At 40.0% G+C, this 18,556-nt stretch overlaps 1 protein-coding gene and 1 pseudogene across 2 annotated transcripts in view; one reads left to right on the top strand and one right to left on the bottom strand.

The window, feature by feature from the left end:
* Positions 1 to 18,556, bottom strand: part of LOC128572795 (zinc finger protein 98-like) — a 91,311-nt gene that overhangs the window by 51,909 nt on the left and 20,846 nt on the right. The gene's annotated exons all lie outside the window — the stretch shown is intronic.
* LOC128572796 (actin-related protein 2/3 complex subunit 1A-like) lies at positions 15,262 to 17,141 on the top strand (annotated as a pseudogene).

The following is an 18,556-nucleotide window of genomic DNA, read 5'->3' as shown; positions in this document are numbered from 1 at the left end:
CAGTTAAGCCTTTCTTTATAAAGGCTTGAGAAAGAAGGCCTGTGGATGCAAAGGATTTAGGTCTCTAACCTAAAGTTAGGACTTCATCCAAACAATAGAGTAGGGCAGTTGGAAAGTGCTAAAAAGGGATAAACCAAAACAACATCAACCAGGGAGCACAGGGACATTAATTTTACCTTCCATTTTTAAGAGATATAGGAGAGGAAAACAGAGGCCGTGAATGTCCAGGGAGAGCTGAGGAGTGGCTCTAGTGATATGAACATCAGTTTCTTTACCATGACAGAAAAAGACAACTTCCCAGTTGAGCTTATTCTGAAGCTAGAATTTGTCCATAGGACTGAGAGAGTTCCAGAGGGTCAGGGCTGGTTCAGGGATTTCACAGGGGCTAGAAGGTGAATGAGATCCTGTCTCCAGGAGTGGGCAATGTCACTTCCAGTTCATCGCTCTAGTAGTGAGGGCATAGTCCCAGCAGAGGCCCCTTCCCAAGCCATTTCTTACTGCAGGAACCCACCGTCATAGTAGGGAAGGGTTCAGGCCGAGTGTCTTCTTGCCTAAGCCTCTAGGAGAACTCAGTGTCTGACAACCTTCTTCCCCTAGTGGTAACATTTCAAAAGCTTCCTTCTGCTCTTAAGACCCGCTGCTGGCCTGCCTGGCTTTTTCTCACTGTCTCCTCAGCCCCATTCTGGTTATTAAGACCTGAAAAATCTGGTTTAACGTTCTGCTTGTGGAGCCTGAGGCCCTTTTAAGCTTTTGAACATTAGTGCTAACTAGGAGATGAAGTGGTCTATACAGGTGAAGAAGAAAAAAGTAGATGGAGCAGGGGTAGGTTAGGAGCTACATTATCTAGAAGTGAAGACAGTGAAAGAGATATAGGACTAGCACAGCAGATGAACATTGTCTCACGTTTTTAATCCTTAAACTCTGGGAGAATGAGGTGAATGGATCACTTGAGCACAGATGTTTGAGATCAACCTTAGCAAGAGTGAGACCCCATCTCTACCACAAATAGAAGAATTAGTCAGACGTGGTGGCACATGCCTGTAGTCCCAGCAATTCATGAGGCTGAGGCAAGAAGATCTTTTGAACCCAGAAGACTGAGGATGCTGTGAGCTAGGACAACACAAAATTCTACCCAGAGTAACAGAAACTCAAGTCTCAAGTAAACACATTAATAAATTTGTGTGTGCATATATATGTGTGTTTAAAATAAAAAGAAAAAAGTAGTCTATAATAATAATAAAGGCTTGGCACTTGTAGCTCAGTGGCTAGGTTGCCGGCTATATACACCAGAGCTGGCAGGTTTGAACCCGGCCTGAGCCCTCCAAACAACGACAACTACAACAAAAAAGTAGCCAGGCATTGTGGCAGGTACCTGTACTTCTAGCTACTTGGAAGGCTAAGGCCAGAGAATCACTTAAGTTCCAGAGTTTGAGGTTGCTGTGAGCTGTGATGCCACAGCACTCTACCGGGGGTGACATAGTGAGACTCTGTCTAAAAAAAAATAATAAAATAATAACAATAATAACAAAAAGAAACAAATAGAACAGAAAACAAAAGTTTGTCATATTTCCCCACCACAGACTTTATGCCATCCTAATACAGAATGGTTAAAATGGAAGTAAACTTCAAAATCCCACTTTTGTCCTCAGGGGGAAAAAAAAAAAAAAAGAGTACCACCTGTGTTAATCCTACTTGCTTTGGAGGTCATTTCCAAAGAACGTTTGCTGCCTCCCATGAGTGACAGGACTAAAAGCAATGATGGTATAGTTTATAAGACAGACAGGGGTGCTGAAAAAAAGGGAAAATATTGTTACAGCAGCAAAGAGAGTCAAATAAAAAAGATAGATTCAGGTCTAGCAAGTGATGACAAGCTCTTAGGAGGAAATGTGCGAAAATGCTTCAACTAAAAAGTAACAACACACTTCCATTGAAAATGCTTCAACTAAAAAGTAACAACACACTTCCATAGATAAAACACTGTCCAAATGTAATGGTCCTCACTTTTCTAGTACACTGTGTGTCAGAGTGCTGGAGGTTATAGTCACATGTCAAAGTTTGAGAATGAAATCAATAAACGATTATAACATGTAAAAAATATTAGGAGAACATAACCCAAACAAACAAAAAAATAATCTGAAATCAATCATAAAAAAATAGAGATGTCTAAATTACCTTAAAACTTTTTCGAAATAATGCTAAATGGGTCGAATGGGAATGATACAGACAACCAAGTAAAATTAGAAAAATGAAGGTATCAAAAAAAGCATAAACAAACAGAATTTCTGTGGTTGAATACAGTAAGAATGACCGAGCAGTCTCAAATGTAAGAAAAAAGACATAAAATTTTGAGAAGCTCACCATAATTTAGCTAGGAGAAACACAGCATACCACAAGAAGACAGATGAAGATCAAGCACTTGAAAGTCACACAAAGAGAATCTTGAAAGCAGCAAGAGAAAAAAGATGTGTTATCTCTAAGCACGCTCCTGTGAGATTACTAGTGTATTAATCAACACAAAACTTCCACATCAAAAAGTGGTTGGTGATACAGTCAAAGTGCTGAAAGAACAAAAACTTCAAAGCACATATATAATATCCACCAAAACTGCTCTTCCAAATGAAGAAAAAAGAAATGTTCATCAAAGATAAATAGATGCTGAAAGCTGCCACACAAGAAATGTCAAAGGAAGCCCCTTTCTTTGACAATGAAATGATGCTAGATAACAATACTATATTACGTACAAATAAATAACTCTCGGAGAAATAACTAAGTACACGTACATGAAATTCTGTATTATTATAATGACAGTGCACAAAACACTTTTAATCATGCTTGAGAGTTCAAAGACAAAAAGAGAAAGTCAGCACTAAACCTTTAATAATGGGTCTCCATGTATAATATAACAAGCTATAATTGCTGACATCAATGACAAAATCAAGTACAGATGTAAAAAAAATTGTCAAGAATAAGTCCTTCTCTTCTCTTTCAAAAGTTATATAAAAATAGACAGTAAGTTCTTCTCTTTCAAAAATTATGAACACAAGGCCGGGCAGGGGGGGCTCACACATGTAATCCTAGCACTCTGGGAGGTTGAGGTGGGTGGACTGCTTGAGCTCTTAAGTTGAAACCATCTTGAGCAAGAGCAAGACTTGTCTCTACTAAAAATAAAAAACTGAGGCAAGAGGATCGCTTGAACCAAAAAGCTGAAGGTTGCTATGAACTTTGATGATACCATAGCACTCTAACCAGGGTGACAGCTTGAGACTCAGTCTCAAAAAAACAAAATTATGTATACATTCATGCACTAAACTTCATAATGAAATGACAGACATTAAATAAAGACAGAGATTTAAAAAACAAAAAGTCAGGTTTGGCGCCTGTAGCTCAGTGGCTGCGCGCTAGCCACACAAACCAGAGCTAGCAGGTTCGAACCCAGCCTGGGTCTGCCAAACAACAATGTCAACTGCAACCAAAAAATAGCCAGTGTTGTGGTGGGGGCCTGTACTCCCAGATACTTGGGAGGGTGAGGCAAGACAACAGCTTAAGCCCAAATGTTTGAGGTTGCTGTGAGCTATGAAGCCACAGCACTCTACCAAGGACAACATAGTGTGAGACTCTGTCTCAAAACATTAAAAAAAAAAAGATAAATTAAAAATCAAGATCCAACTCTATACTATTTAAAATGATATTCATCTTACATGTAATGACAAAAATGTAATAAAAAATTGCAGGACAGAAAAATATTTAATTCAAATATTAATCAAATGACAGCAAGGGAGATTATCATAAGGAGATAGGTGTATGTGTATGTGTGTGTCTGTATGTGCATATACACACATGTTGAAACAGAGTCTCAAATTATTGCCTAGGCCAGAGTGTCATGGCATCAGCTTAGCTTGAACTTCTGGGTTCAAGCAATCCTGCTGAATCAGCCTTCTGGTAGTTGGGACTATAGGTGCCTGCAAAGACATTCAGGTAATTTTATTTTCTATTTGTACTAGAGATGAGGTGTTGCTCTTGCTTGAGCTAGTCTTTAACTCATGAGCTCAAGACATCCTCTTATCTCAACCTCCCAGATTGCTAGCATTATAGATATGTGCCCCTACCCCCAGCCAGGACACAATATCTTTTGAGACAAAATGTTTCTTATTTCATAAAATGTACTTTAAGTCAAAATGGCTACAAAAGTCATAAAGAATACAAAATAACAGGATAAGGGCTTATTTGTTAGAAAGCTGTAATTCATTTTTATTATTTTGCATATATATAAAATACATACTGAAACAAACTGTAGGACAGATATACAACCCTCACATACATGGTCAAATTAATAGCTATTTGCACACATATTTATTGCAGCTTTATTCACATAAGGCAATAGGTGAAAGAAATCAACACCTATCTCAAAAAATAAATGGTGAAATATAATTTAAGATACAAAAATAATAGAGTATTAGCTTCTAAAAACCAAGGAATCTTTTAACATCTCTAATAAAGATAAATCTTAACATTAAAGGAAATGAAATAATACAGGTTCGCCCCCAAACTAGATACATTAAATCCAATTATCTAAAATAATGAAAGTAAGGCTGGATGCGATGACTCACACCCTAATTCTAGCACTATAGGAAGCTGAGTTGGGCAGATTACATGAGCTCAGGAGTTCAAGACTGTGTTAGGTCTAGGCTAAAGTAGAAAAATACCAGTTAACTCCTGACAAATTCCTGGGCTGCAAGCCCTCAACAAAATGGAGTAAGTCTGTTTCACTCCCAAGAGAGATGGGAAAGTAATCACTAACTTCTTGCTTGACTAACTCCTGGGCCTGGAAAACAAACTGACTGTCCCCAGACTGAGCTTTAAACAATTCCAGGTAGAGAAAATACTGAGACAAAGATGTATGGAGGAAAAGTACTGAAACTAAAATGTATGGAAAAATATTAAAACAAAAATATATAATGTATGGCTAACTAACTGCAAAATTCTACTTCTGTAAAATGCTTACTTGCTACCCTTCACCCCCAAACATATCTGGACAGCCTGCATACCAACCAGGATGCAAATCATACCTTAAAGTACTTGGGGTTGCTCTCAGAAACCCCATGTTGGCTCTTCAATCAAAGGACTCTGCTGTAACTTTGACTTGTTTGGCAGTGTGGTCTTTGTGGAACTCCTGGGCACTACATTTCTAGAGGCCCCAGCGAGATCCTCCAAACTCTGGCACTGCTAATCATCAGCCAGCCTCCAAGACAGTTTGTGGTCCCTCTGAGGGGAGGAACCCCTGGAAACATTCCAGGACACCTGGAGGACCAAGAGCCCTTAGGAGACCAGATGACCATCACACCTAAATTCACCTGTGAGTCCACCTCTGAATGTAAGCCATTAAAACATCTGTTTTTGGCTAGTGTCTGCAGACATTTAGTGTAAATATTTTGTTTTTGTTTTTGTTGTTGTTGTGCTTATTTGTTGCTGTAGACTGTTATGGAAATACATAACTGTTTGTTGTATTCATTTGTTGTGAATTGTGTAGGACCCTTAGGGCGAGGCCAAAGCGACAGGGGCTTTGGACAGCAACCTGGGGTTACAGGGCTATTGGCCTGTCAGAGGCTCTCAAAGGCATGTGTCAGTAGAGCAACCTGTTGCTGGAATACGTGTGGGGAACCCCATACCTATCAAAGTCAGTAAGATGTTACTGCCACTGAGACATCAGTGCTTTGGCCTCAGGCCTTGGAGAAGTTGGGGTGCAGAGGGCAGGTGACAAGGGACTTTGATGTCTAACCTCAAGAGTTACACCTGAAGTTAGTCCCATAAACCTGTAAGACAGGAACCTCAGACTCCCGAGTTATTGGCTTGTCAGAAATAGAAACCCTGGGTTACCAAGCTATCAGCGGGGGCAGGGGGGGCCAGGGGAGGGGTGGGGGAAGATCCCAGAGACTGGGATGCCAGTAGGAAGCCTCATCCTCAAACGCACAATTTAGATTCATGTACCTTTGTTCATTTGTATTCTATAGCCTAAAAGCCTATATGTTTCTGTGCCCAAGCTGCCTGAGAAAAAACGGTTTCGATTTCTCGCTGACACAGATCCGTTGAGGCCAGGCTGTACTCACAAACAATGTTATTAAGCCTGATTGTTTGGAGGTTAAAGTCCATCATCAGTGACACAACTTTATCATTAAGCCTGATTGCTCAGAAATAAACAACCAGCATCAGAGAAACAGTCAGGAGGCTGATACATGCAAGGCATGTGTTAATAAGCTATTGGTTCCTCTGGGCTGTGGTTAAGCAAGATAATGAGTTTCTGCTCTTCGGGTGCTTTAGGGCCTCCAGAAAGCAGGCATACAATCAGCCTACTCCCCCACTGGGGTTTCATGACTCAGTTGTTCATGGGCTTGGAGACTGAAAAAACAATCTATCCCCTGCTGCGATCTTGTGACATATCGGTCAGTGGGAAAACAACAAACAACATGTTTTTTATGATTATTATTTTTCAAGTAGAAGACTGTATATTAGTCAATCAGCAGATTAGCAGGTTCCAGGGAAAGAATGATTTGTTTTTTGCAATAGACCCCTGAAACCATTTTGTGATTATTGATGAATAATGTGTACGTGCAGAGCTGGCTATTTAAAATGGTCAGAAATAAAGAAGTTTGCTACTTGCCATAAAAGAGTTTGTAGTCATTCTTTGCCCTATACAACTTCAAAAAGCAGGTTGATTGGCCTTCACGCAACATATTCTGTGTTGTTTGTCTAGTTAACACATTGTAGTTTGTGCTTGTACTCTGTTCAGTATTAGTTTGTGCTTCTGCTCTATTGCCAGCCTTTAGTGTGGGCTGGCCCCCTACCGGTTTCTTTAATCCCCTCTTATACTGACAGGTTTAGAAAGCAGTCACAGAAAAGCCTGGCTACCCTGACATTGATGTATGAAAAGAGTTAGTGAAATCCCCCCACCCCCACCCAGCTTAGCCTGCGCCTGTTCTGTCCATCTAAAAACTATAATTTTAGTATTGTTCTTCCAGCCCTTCAGTCCCTTTGGTTTAAGTTCCTGGTTTGAGTCCTTCTAGTTAATCTAGTTAATTTCTCTAATTATCAGTTTAGTTTTTTTCCTTTTTTTTTTATTAATTTTAAATTATAGCTGTGTACATTAATGCGATCATGGGGCACCATACATTGATTTTATAAACAGTTTGACACATTTTCATCACACTGGTTAATACAGCCTTCCTGGCATTTTCTTAGTTATTGTGTTAAGACAGTTATATTCTACCTTTACTAAGTTTCACATGTACCCTTGTAAGATGCAATGCAGGTGTAATCCCACCTATCACCCTCCCTCTGCTCATCCTCCCCCATCAGTTTCGTTTTTATTGATCCATTGTGGGGTTGTGTTTGTGCCTTTTTGTGTTTCTTTGTGTTTCACAGATACATTTTTTTCTTTTTAAAATAAGTTTCTCCTCTTCTAAGGCAAATACCCCACTGGGTTGTTTATTAAGACATTTTAGGGTGGTGCCTGTGGCTCAATGAGTAAGGCGCCGGTTCCATACATGGAGGGTGGCGGCCGAACTGCAACCAAAAAATAGCCGGGCGTTGTGGCGGGCGCCTGTACTCCCAGCTGCTGGGGAGGCTGAGGCAGGAGAATCACGGAAGCCCAAGAGCTGGAGGTTGCTGTGAGTCCCGTGACATCATGGCACTTTATCGAGGGCGGTAAAGTTAGACTCTGTCTCTACCAAAAAAAAAAAAAGACATTTTAAAGACACTTTCTCTAATTAAAAAAAAGAAGTCCAGACTGTCAATTGGTGGCATGAGAAGTACACTCAAAAACCAGTGGGAAATCTGTGCCAAAGGATAAGCTTACTGTCCCTTTAAAACCTCCCAGCAACTGGTTAAAAAAAAAGGTTGAAATTGTGTACATGTGAGTACTTAGAGACTGATTGAAACAGTAACAGTAGGTGGGCTTTTGTGCTCCCCAACCCTTCACAGAGGGTGAAACCATTGTGTGAGTGGCCCGGTCTGTATCTCAGTTTTACAGCTAAAACTTACTGTAATTTATCTGAGAAACGAGAATAGAAAACACAGAGAAACTGCACTGAAGTACTTTAGAGATGAGCTTGTAAAAGACTACTGTAAGTGTATCTCCAGGAAAAACAAAACAAAACACTTTAAACAGGAATAACTCAAGAAACTTATAGTTCAAGCAACTATAGTTTCCTATAAAATAAAATTAGTTTTGAGCCTGTTATTAAAATCCAAATGTTTAAAAATTATGAAACTTCCACCTCTGTAATATTTCTAACATTACTAGATTCAACTGTGAACTTATCTAAAGAATATGGTCTGCAGAGTACAGCCCACTTGTGCCTAAAAATAAATTCTGAAAAAAAACAAATAATCAAATTTCTAAGTTCATCTGAGCCTAAAAATGGGAAAGATCCCTGTCTAGCCCTGAATAAGAAAATCCTGCTTTCATAAACTGTCCCTCATTTGTAAAATGTAGTAGTTTAATTGTTTGAGAAACTAAATCGTTACCAAAAAAGAAAGATTCTTGCCTTTTAAACTTTTTTTTTTTTTTTTTAGAGACAGAGTTTCACTTTATGGCCCTCGGTAGAGTGCCGTGGCCTCACACAGCTAAAGAACCTCCAACTCCTTAAGCGATTCTCTTGCCTCAGCCTCCCGAGTAGCTGGGACTACAGGCGCCCACCACAATACCCGGCTATTTTTTGGTTGCAGTTTGGACGGGGGCCGAGCCTGAACCCACCACCCTCGGTATATGGGGCCGGCGCCTTACTGACTGAGCCACAGGCGCCGCCCCCGCCTTTTAAACTTTCTAATTGTTGGTTTGGCCAAGTAAATAAGTAACTCCGTAGTACATAGTGATCCTGTTTTATAAAAAATGAGTTTTTAAAAATGAAAGAACCTTTAATATTTAACAAGCCTTCCAAGATCAAAACTCTAAATTTGGTCTTTTTGAAAAAACATATTAGGCTTATTTTATATATCAAAAATGTTTAAGAAACATTGTCAAATATAAAATAATTAATTTCATGAAATATTAATCTGTCTTAGTATATGTTTATCCAAAATTATCCTTCAAAAATATTAAGAGAAACTGAAGCAAACTTCTAGAACTTTAATTAAAAATTAACATGTCTGGGCGGCGCCTGTGGCTCAGTGAGTAGGGCGCCGGCCCCATATGCTGAGGGTGGAGGGTTCAAACTCAGCGCCGGCCAAACTGCAACAAAGAAAATTAGCCGGGCGTTGTGGCGGGCGCCTATAATCCCAGCTGCTCAGGAGGCTGAGGCAAGAGAATTGCGTAAGCCCAAGAGTTAGAGGTTGCTGTGAGCTGTGTGATGCCACGGCACTCTACCGGAGGGCGGTACAGTGAGACTCTGTCTCTACAAAAAAAAAAAAAAAAAAAAAAATTAACATGTCCATGAGTATTGCTAACCCAACTTCAAATTGAACAAAAATCAGTTACATGGAGCTGGGCTGGTTTGTTATGGCTTTTTGCTTGATACATTGCTGATTCTTTGTGTTCTGTTTTCCAGAAGTCAAGGAAGCCATTTTCTGTCTTTTGAGCTATTTGTAACTTTTCAAGCAATGTATGTACTTATGGGCAAAACTTGAAACATTAATTTTTTTCTCTCTCCTTAATTTCTCCAGAATTTAAAAGCCATTTGTAAGCATTCTTAATTTCTAACAATAAAGTTATTTGCATAAGTTCAATAAGAATATGTTTTGTTCTCTAAAACATGATGAAGACACTGGCTATTTTACCAAGGCTTTGGCTGAAATAGTATTTCCAAAAGTGTCCCGATGACGTTAAGGAATTAAGGTTAACTTTATAAAAAGCCCTTTGGAAAAAACTGGCCAGATATCCATCAGTAACATTTCCTGATCTGTGGTAAGTAATGAAGATCCCTTTCTGACAGATCTAGAAATTGAAATGCACTTGGGGACCTCAAGAAAAGAGAAATTTACCTAATGCAAACAGTTATCTAATGCCACATATCAAACCTGGGCCCCTGAAAAGCTTAAGTCTAACCTGAAAATTTCTTATAGAAAGCTCCAGCAAAGCCAATTTTAAAAAAGGAGCCTAAATAGCTAATAATTAATCATTCTTACTACCCTTTATGCAAATAATTAAGCCAAATATACTGGCAGTACAGTTTATTTTGGTAACTAAGTTAGTTCTGCTATAATTTGTCTTTAGTAAAAAGAGAAATTAGAGACAGAAATGATGCAAAAAAGGCTGTGGCCCACCTGTATTAAATCTCAGCCTTGTCTGTAATGTCAACTCATAAAATAAAACATAACTATTTTACCTAATCTGTTAAATAGAATTAAGAAACTGGCCAAGAAGTATAAAATTGTATACAATAATCATTTTTTTTGTACTTTAGAATATCAAATATCTACTGATATTAAATAGTAAATGAGCTGAGTATTTTTAAGAAAATAACATTATTTTTTAATAATCAAATTTATAACAGCTATATAAGTATTAACATATCTGATAATTATAAACCTAGAATATTTTTATATATTTTATATTATTCGTTTAATTACTAGATGAATAAAAAATAATCATATTAGTTTTAATAGTATCAGTTTTCATAAAATAAAATTAAACCAAACACATCCTACTTTATAAATTGCCCATAAGGAGCACTTTAAAATCACATTGTAAAGAGAAAAACACTTCCATTCATTTTTCTGGTCACTGGTTTGTCATTTGATATGTATTTAGAAAGCACAAAATTATTACACTAAATAACCTTTACAAGTATAGCCTGGTTAAAGTTCTGTGTTCCATTTTTTTTTTTTTTTTACAAAAATTACCTATTGGCCACACTAGAAAATTTCTAAAAACTCTTAAAACTATGAATTATCTTAAAAACTGTGCTAAATTTATGTAAACCTTAGCATCGAAATCCAGAACTTGTAAATGTTTATAAATAACTGCTAAATAGTTTCATACTCTTAAAACAATCGACATGCCCTGCTCCAGCCACATACTAGAAGCTGGCTGGTCCATGCACAGCTAAAGCACGACTTCTTAATTACACGCACGGCTGAAGCCTGACTTAATTAAACTTTAAACTTTGAGAAAAGAGAAAAAAATGTAATCTATGTATCCACACCACTCCTCCTCCTCCTCCTCCTGGCAATAGGCCCCTGCATTTTGAATCAACTTACTACTTATGTTAAAAAGGAAATAGGCTTGGTGTCTGTAGCTCAAGTGGCTAAGGCCCAAGCCACATACACCAGAGCTGGTGGATTCCAATCCAGCCCCAGCATGCTAAACAACAATGGCAGGCTCATGTAGTCCCAGATACTTGGGAGCCTGAGGCAAGAGAATCACTTAAGCCCAGGAGTTGGAGGTTGCTGTGAGCTATTATGCCACAGCACTCTACCCAGGGTGACAGCTTGAGGCTCTGTCTTCAAAAAAAAAAAGGAACTAACATTGTCAAACTTATAATAATTAAAAAATCAATATGACCCTGTGCCCAATCTTATACCCACCCATCAGTCAATGATTTGACTAATTAAGAAGAAAAGGGGGAACTTGGTAGGTCTAGGCTAAAATCAAAAAATACCAGTTAACTCCTGACAAATTCCTGGGCTGCAAGCCCTCAACAAAATGGAGTAAGTCTGGTTCACTCCCAAGAGAGATGGGAAAGTAGTCACTAACTTCTTGCTTGACTAACTCCTGGGCCTGGGAAAAAAACTGACTGTCCCCAGACTGACCTTTAAACAATGCCAGGTGGAGAAAATACTGAGACAAAGATGTATGGAGGAAACGTACTGAAACTAAAATGTATGGGAAAATACTAAAACAAAGAGGTATAATGTATGGCTAACAAACCACAAAATTCTGCTTCTATACAATGCTTGCTTGTTACCCCACCAAAATGCACCTGGACAGCCTGCGTGCCAACCAGGATGCAGATCATGCCTTAAAAACTGGACTCCTGAAGCACTCGGGGCTGCTCTCAGAAATCCCATGTTGAGACACTGAGGCAGTTGCCAGCTGGCTCTTCAATAAAAAGACTGCTATAAATTTGGCTTGTTTGGCAGTGTCGTCTTTGTGGAACTCCTGAGCACTACAACTGGCCTGAGCAAAAGCGAGACCCTGTGTCTTAAAATAGCCAGGTGTTGTAGCTAGTGCCTGCAGTCCCAGTTACTCAGAAGGCTAAGGCAAGAGAATTATTTCAGCCAGAGAGTTTGAAATTTCTGTGAGCTATAATGCCATGCCACTCTACTGAATGCAACAAGACTCTGTTCCCCCCCAGAAAAAAAGAGTTGTCATAAATATTCACCTATAGGCTTAAATAACCATTGCCCAGCAACCAAGAGAAAATGTCCTTTTTATTTTTTTGGAGACATGGTCTCACTTTCTTAGAGTGCCATAGAATCATAGCTCACAGCAACCTCAAACTCTTGGGTGCAAGCGATTCTGTTGCCTTAGCGCCCTTTTGAAATGTTGGTGAGGAGAAATGTTGCAGACGCTATTAAAATGTATGAAGGAGGGCAGCGCCCCTACCTCAGTGGGTAGTGTGCCTACCACATACACCAAGGCTGGTGGGGGCCAGCTAAAACAGTAAGGAAAACTGCAACAACCAAAACAAATAGGTGGGTGTTGTGGTGGGTGTCTGTAGTCCCAGCTGCTTTGGAAGCTGAGGCAAGAGAATCACTTGAGCCCAGGAGTTTGAGGTTGCTATGAGCTGTGATGCAACAGCGGTCTAACCAGGCAATAGCGTGAGACTCTGTCTCAAAAAATAAATTAATAAAAAATAAAAAATAAATGTATGAAGGTTTTTCAGAAAACTAAAATTATAACGTATTATTTGATCCAGGGATCTCACATCTGGGTATATATCCAAAATACACACTGCAGAATGGGGAAGATACATGTACTCACTCACATTCATCACAGCATTATTTATAAAAGCCAAAACATGGCCAGATGGGGTGGCTCACACAATCCTAGCATTTTGGGAGGATGAGGTAGGAGGATAGCTGGACCATAGGAGTTCGAGACCTGGCTAAAAAACAGTGAGACCCCATCTCTACTAAAACAAGAAAAGTATAGCCAGATGTGGTGGCCACATACACTTCCTGCTATTTGGAAGGCTGAGGCAGGAGGCTCGCTTGAACCCAGGTGTTGGAAGTTGTTCTAAGCTGGGATGATGCTATAGTATTCTAGCAACAGAGTGAGCCTCTATCTCAAAATTTCTCTTTTCTAGACAACTACAGTGCTATCCCAAGCAGGTATTGGACCTATCCCAAGCAGGTATTTTTTCTTAATATTAGTCAACAGCTAATCAAATGAGCAGGTATACTGAATATTTTATGCAGCCCATGACAATAAAATTCATAGAAATGTACAATTCATTAACATGAGATACTTATCAGAAAATGTTAATAAACATTTAAAAACAGTAAAGATAATTTTTATTATGTTATTAATACATCGCTATTTTTACAAAACCTGAAAAGGTTTAATTCACCCTTTATAGCAATCAAAAAAGTTTATGAATAAAATACAAACATTAACTTCGTAAAATATGATAAATCATACTATTTAAAATAAGCATTTGGGAAAAATTAAAATATCATTTCAGTATAGGTTGAGGAAAGTGATGACAATCCTGCTGATTTCTTTTTTCCGAGAGTAAGCTAGAACTTTCAAGTGAGCCTTTTAATAAATATGGAATGCCTACTCATTATCCAAATTACTTGTTATATAAGTTGAAATTCTAACACATAGTTTTGAATATTTAAATCTAAAATTATAGAAAATTGAATACAGAATGAAATAGAATGTGGAATCATACATAGAGACTGTAAAATCAGCAAGATGGTAGAACACAAGTCCCATGTTCATGTATTCCTCCCATGGTAACAAAAGTCTGGGAGCCATCTATGGAAAAAAATGCTTCCATGTCAGCCCAGCACAGCGACTCACACCTGTCATCTCACCTACTTAGAGGCTGAGGTGAGAGGATCACTTCAGTCCAGCAGTTTGACACCAGTTTAGGCAATAAAATCAGAAGCCATCTCACAAAAAATGATTATATGAGAGCTTTAGAATCCACAAAGGAAGTTGTAAAATTTTCCTAATGCTCTTAAGGAAGGTCACTTAAAGAATGCAGACCCTCATTTACTTGGCAAACTAGAGGACTTCTGATCTTGGTTACTGATAGAATTTCCACTGAGAATTCTCAAGTGACTATGTGGGCCTCTCCAACTTCTCCCAGCCATAATCTGGGAGTGGTGCTACCCATCTAGAGACCTGGAGAAAGATGCACACTCATGACCACGGAGACAGGCCTGCAGATCTTGGCACTCTGTGTGTGTATATGTGTTTATATAACTATTTGTGCGTGTGTGTGCATACACACACAAATGCACAAATAGCATATACGTATGTGTATGGATAGATACAAAAATACACATGCAAACACACACTGGAATGTCCACAGTGGGCCGTCTCCCGATATTGACCACCTTCCCAAGCTGACCTGATTTGTATAGACTAGACATGCACCACATGTGTACATGGTACAGCAGGCTTGTTTCCTTATGCTAATCACTTTTGTATGTTGACAAGTTTGTCACAGTCCCTGGAGTGGTCAACTTTCAGAGGTTCTGCTGCATGGGTATGTGTGTGTCTGTGTGTGTATGAATAAGCATATCCTAAGCCAGAGATAATTATAAGAGTTATTTTGTAGCAACAGAGACACTAATGTATCCTCAAGAATATTATAAATTCCTGAATGACATAATATATTTAAGAAATGTAGGCCGGTGACAGTGGCTCATGTCTGTAATCCTAGCACTCTGGGAGGCCAGGGCGGGTGGATTGTCCTGAGCTCAGAAGTTTGAGACCAGCCTGTGCCAGGGCTAGACCTTGTCTCTAAAAAAAAAAAAAAAAAAAAAAAAAAAAACCCAGACATTGTGGCAGGCTCCTATATTCCCAGCTGAGCCAGGAGAATCGCTTAAGCTCAAGGAAATAAAATAAAATAAAATAAAATAAGAAATGTAGACTTCTGGGCCTTGGTCCTCCGCCACCTCCCACTGAGCCTGTTCCCGTCTACTGACCAGAGTCCCACCTCCCACTGAGCCTGTTCCCGTCCACTGACCAGAGTCAGCGAATTCTCCACTCTGATCCCGTCCGACCTTCCCCCACCCCAGCTATCTATTGTTTGAAAATTCTAAGAATAATCTCATCGCATCAGTTTTTACTAGAGCCAATCACCTGTCATGCCTAGAACAGGGATCGTACCCAAATTGCCCTTAGCCCCAATAATCATGAAGTGCACATCTTTAAGAAAAACGGGAACCAGTGGATAAAAGCTCGTGAACTCAAGGAGCACAATAGACACATCACAAGTATTGACTGGGCTCCCCAAAGCGAGCACATCATCCCTTGTGGGGCAGACCGCAATCCCTATGTGTGGAGTCAGAAAGATGGTGTCTGGGGGCGGCGCCTGTGGCTCAGTGACTAGGGCGCCGGCCCCATATGCCGAGAGTGGCGGGTTCAAACCCAGCCCCGGCCAAACTGCAACAAAAAAATAGCCGGGCGTTGTGGCGGGCACCTGTGGTCCCAGCTGCTCGGGAGGCTGAGGCAAGAGAATCGCGTAAGCCCAAGAGTTAGAGGTTGCTGTGAGCTGTGTGATGCCATGGCACTCTACCTGAGGGCGGTACAGTGAGACTCTGTCTCTACAAAAAAAAAAAAAAAGAAAGAAAGATGGTGTCTGGAAGCCAACCCTGATGTGATGATCCTGAGAACTAATCGTGCAGCCACTTTTGTGAAGTGGTCCCCCTTAGAGAACAAATTTGCTGTGAGAAGTGGAGCACAACTCATTTCTGTTTGTTACTTCGAGTCTGAAAATGGCTGGTGGATAAGCAAACACATTAAAAAGCCAATTGCCTCCACAGTCAATCCTCAGCTTGGATTAGCATCCCAACAATGTTTGCTGACAGCAGATCACATTGTAATAACTGACCCAGCAAAAAGACCCCTAAAGGCCCCTGACTGTCTTAGCCTGAGTCCCCGCAAGTCTCAACACCCCCCCCTTGGGTTAATTCCTCAAACAGGTTTCAGAACAGAACAAGGAAGTTCCCTGAGTTCCCAAGAACTCCTAGCAACAGGTAACAATGGGAAAACTTATCCCAACTCCCTAGCAATGGGTAAACAGTGATGAAAAAAATTACCTACACAAAGTTCCCAGGCTACTGTATCTCCCAAGCTAGTCCCATGCCAACTGCCACGCTATAGCCCCCCTGACTATAACCCCACCCCTGAGCTAACCGACCACTTTCTGCTTCTATTTTTACTTAATTTGCCAAGTAGCACAAAAAGGGTATAAAAGACAGCCTGCTTTTCTCTTCAGGGCCGTTTGCCCTTTGGGACGGCGGCCCACCTGTGCAGGTGTAATACATCACCATCTGATTTATACCTGAAGTGGGGGCCAAGTTTTTCTTCCAGTTGGCAAATGAGTTACAACAATGTGACTTTAAATGCAGAGTGTTTTCTGCCTATATTAAAGAAGTCGATGAAAAGCCAGCCAAGTACACCCTGAGGCAGCAAGTTGCCTTTTGGTCAGCTGATGTCAGAGTTTGGGGGTAGTGGCACAGGTGGCTGGGTCCATGGGGTCAGCTTCTCTGCCAGTGGGAGCCGCCTGCCCTGGGTCAGTCATGACAGCACCATGTCTTTTGCTGATGCTTCAAAAAGTGTACATGTTTCAACTCTGAAAACAGAGTTCCTACCACTCCTGAGTGTGTTATTTGTCTCAGAGAATAGTGTTGTGGCTGCTGGCCATGACTGCTGCACAATGCTCTTTAACTAAGATGACCGTGGCTGCTTGACCTTTGTGTCCAAGTTAGACATTCCAAAACAGAGCATCCAGCACAACGTGTCTACCATGGATCATTTCTGCAACAGGGACAAGAGGGCCACAACTGAGGACGGCAATACAGCCCTGGAGACGCTGCACCGGAATAGCATCACTCAAGTGTTTACTTATGAGATGGACAAGCAAGATTGTCACAAATTTTGCACTACTGGCATTGATGGAGCAATGACAATTTGGGATTTCAAGACCTTAGAATCTTCTATCCAGGGCCTCCGGATAATGTGAAGCTCAGTGAGCCTGCAATCCAGAATGACAAACAGTCGCTGACCGCAGCTCTGCCATTGGATGCATAGGAAAGCCAGCCCCAAGGAACACTGAAAACACATATCGTGCAAATACTGTGTGGTTTTTTTTGAGTATGAAATTGGTGAAAGGATCGTTTTTTTTAAAGCAGCAGTAATTTTTTTTTTTCTATTTCATTCCATTCTTGACCAAAGCTTCTCTTTAAGTAGTTTATTATGGAGAATTGTCACACTAACTTAAAGGAAAGGGTGAGGCAGATATGTAAATTTGTCCAGTAGAAAATTAAATTAAAATACTACAAAAAAAAAAGAAAAGAAAAGAAATGTAGCTGCTGGATGTAGAGGATCATACCTCTAATCCTAACACTCAGGGAGGTCAAGGCAAATAGACTGCTTAAGCTCAGGAGTTCAAGACCAGCCTCAAGCAAGAGGCAGACAACAACTCTACTAAAAATTCCAAAACTAGCCAAATGTAGTGGACAGAGCCTGTAATCCCAGCTACTCAAAAGGCTGAGGCAAGGGGATCCTTTGAGCCCAAGAATTTAAAGTTGCTGTGATCTATAATTCCATGGCACATGACTTTGTGGCAAAAAACTAAACAAAAAGAGAATTGTAAGGAGTAGATACATCTAACTATATTAAGGATGGCAAATTAGAACACATAGAAATTAAATTATTTATCACAGTCCATATAAAAACAAAATTTTGAAATTTGGGGACATCCTTAGTTGTTCTGATAAAATTATTGACTATAATTTCTGAGAATCTTATTTGAAACATTCATAGCATAAAAAAAAAGTAAAACAGAAAACATACAACTATTTGGGGTGTTTCTAGGATTTCTGAACCAAACACGAACATCACCACTTCACTCACATATTTTGGATATAATGCTAAAGAAAAATAAACTTTTTTTTTTGAGACAGAGCCTCAAACTGTTGCCCTTGGTACAGTGCCATGGCATCACAGCTCACAGCAACCTCCAACTCCTGTGTTAAGTGATTCTCTTGCCTCAGCCTCCCAAGTAGCTGGGAGTACAGGCACCCACCATAATGCCCAGATATTTTTGGTTGTAGTCCTCATTGTTCAACAGACCTGGGCTAGAGTTGAAACCACCAGCTCTGATGTATGTGGCTGGCGCCTTAGCCATCTGAGCTACCGGCGCTGAGACAAGAAACAAAAAACTTTTTTTAGACACAGTTCCATTCCATTGCCCTGGCTAGAGTGTCATAGGGCCAGTCTAACTCACAGCAAACTCAAACTCCTGGGTTCAAGCAATTCTCCAGCCTCATCCCACCATTCGCCCGCAGTAGGTGACACAATAGGCAACCACTACAATGCTTAGCTAATTTTTCTATTTTTAGTAGAGACGGGGTCTCCCTCTTCTTTAGGCTGGTC

The sequence above is a fragment of the Nycticebus coucang genome, chromosome 20 (genome assembly GCF_027406575.1).
Source record: "Nycticebus coucang isolate mNycCou1 chromosome 20, mNycCou1.pri, whole genome shotgun sequence".
Taxonomy (NCBI): Eukaryota; Metazoa; Chordata; class Mammalia; order Primates; family Lorisidae; genus Nycticebus; species Nycticebus coucang.
This window is presented reverse-complemented; position numbering and strand designations above follow the sequence as displayed.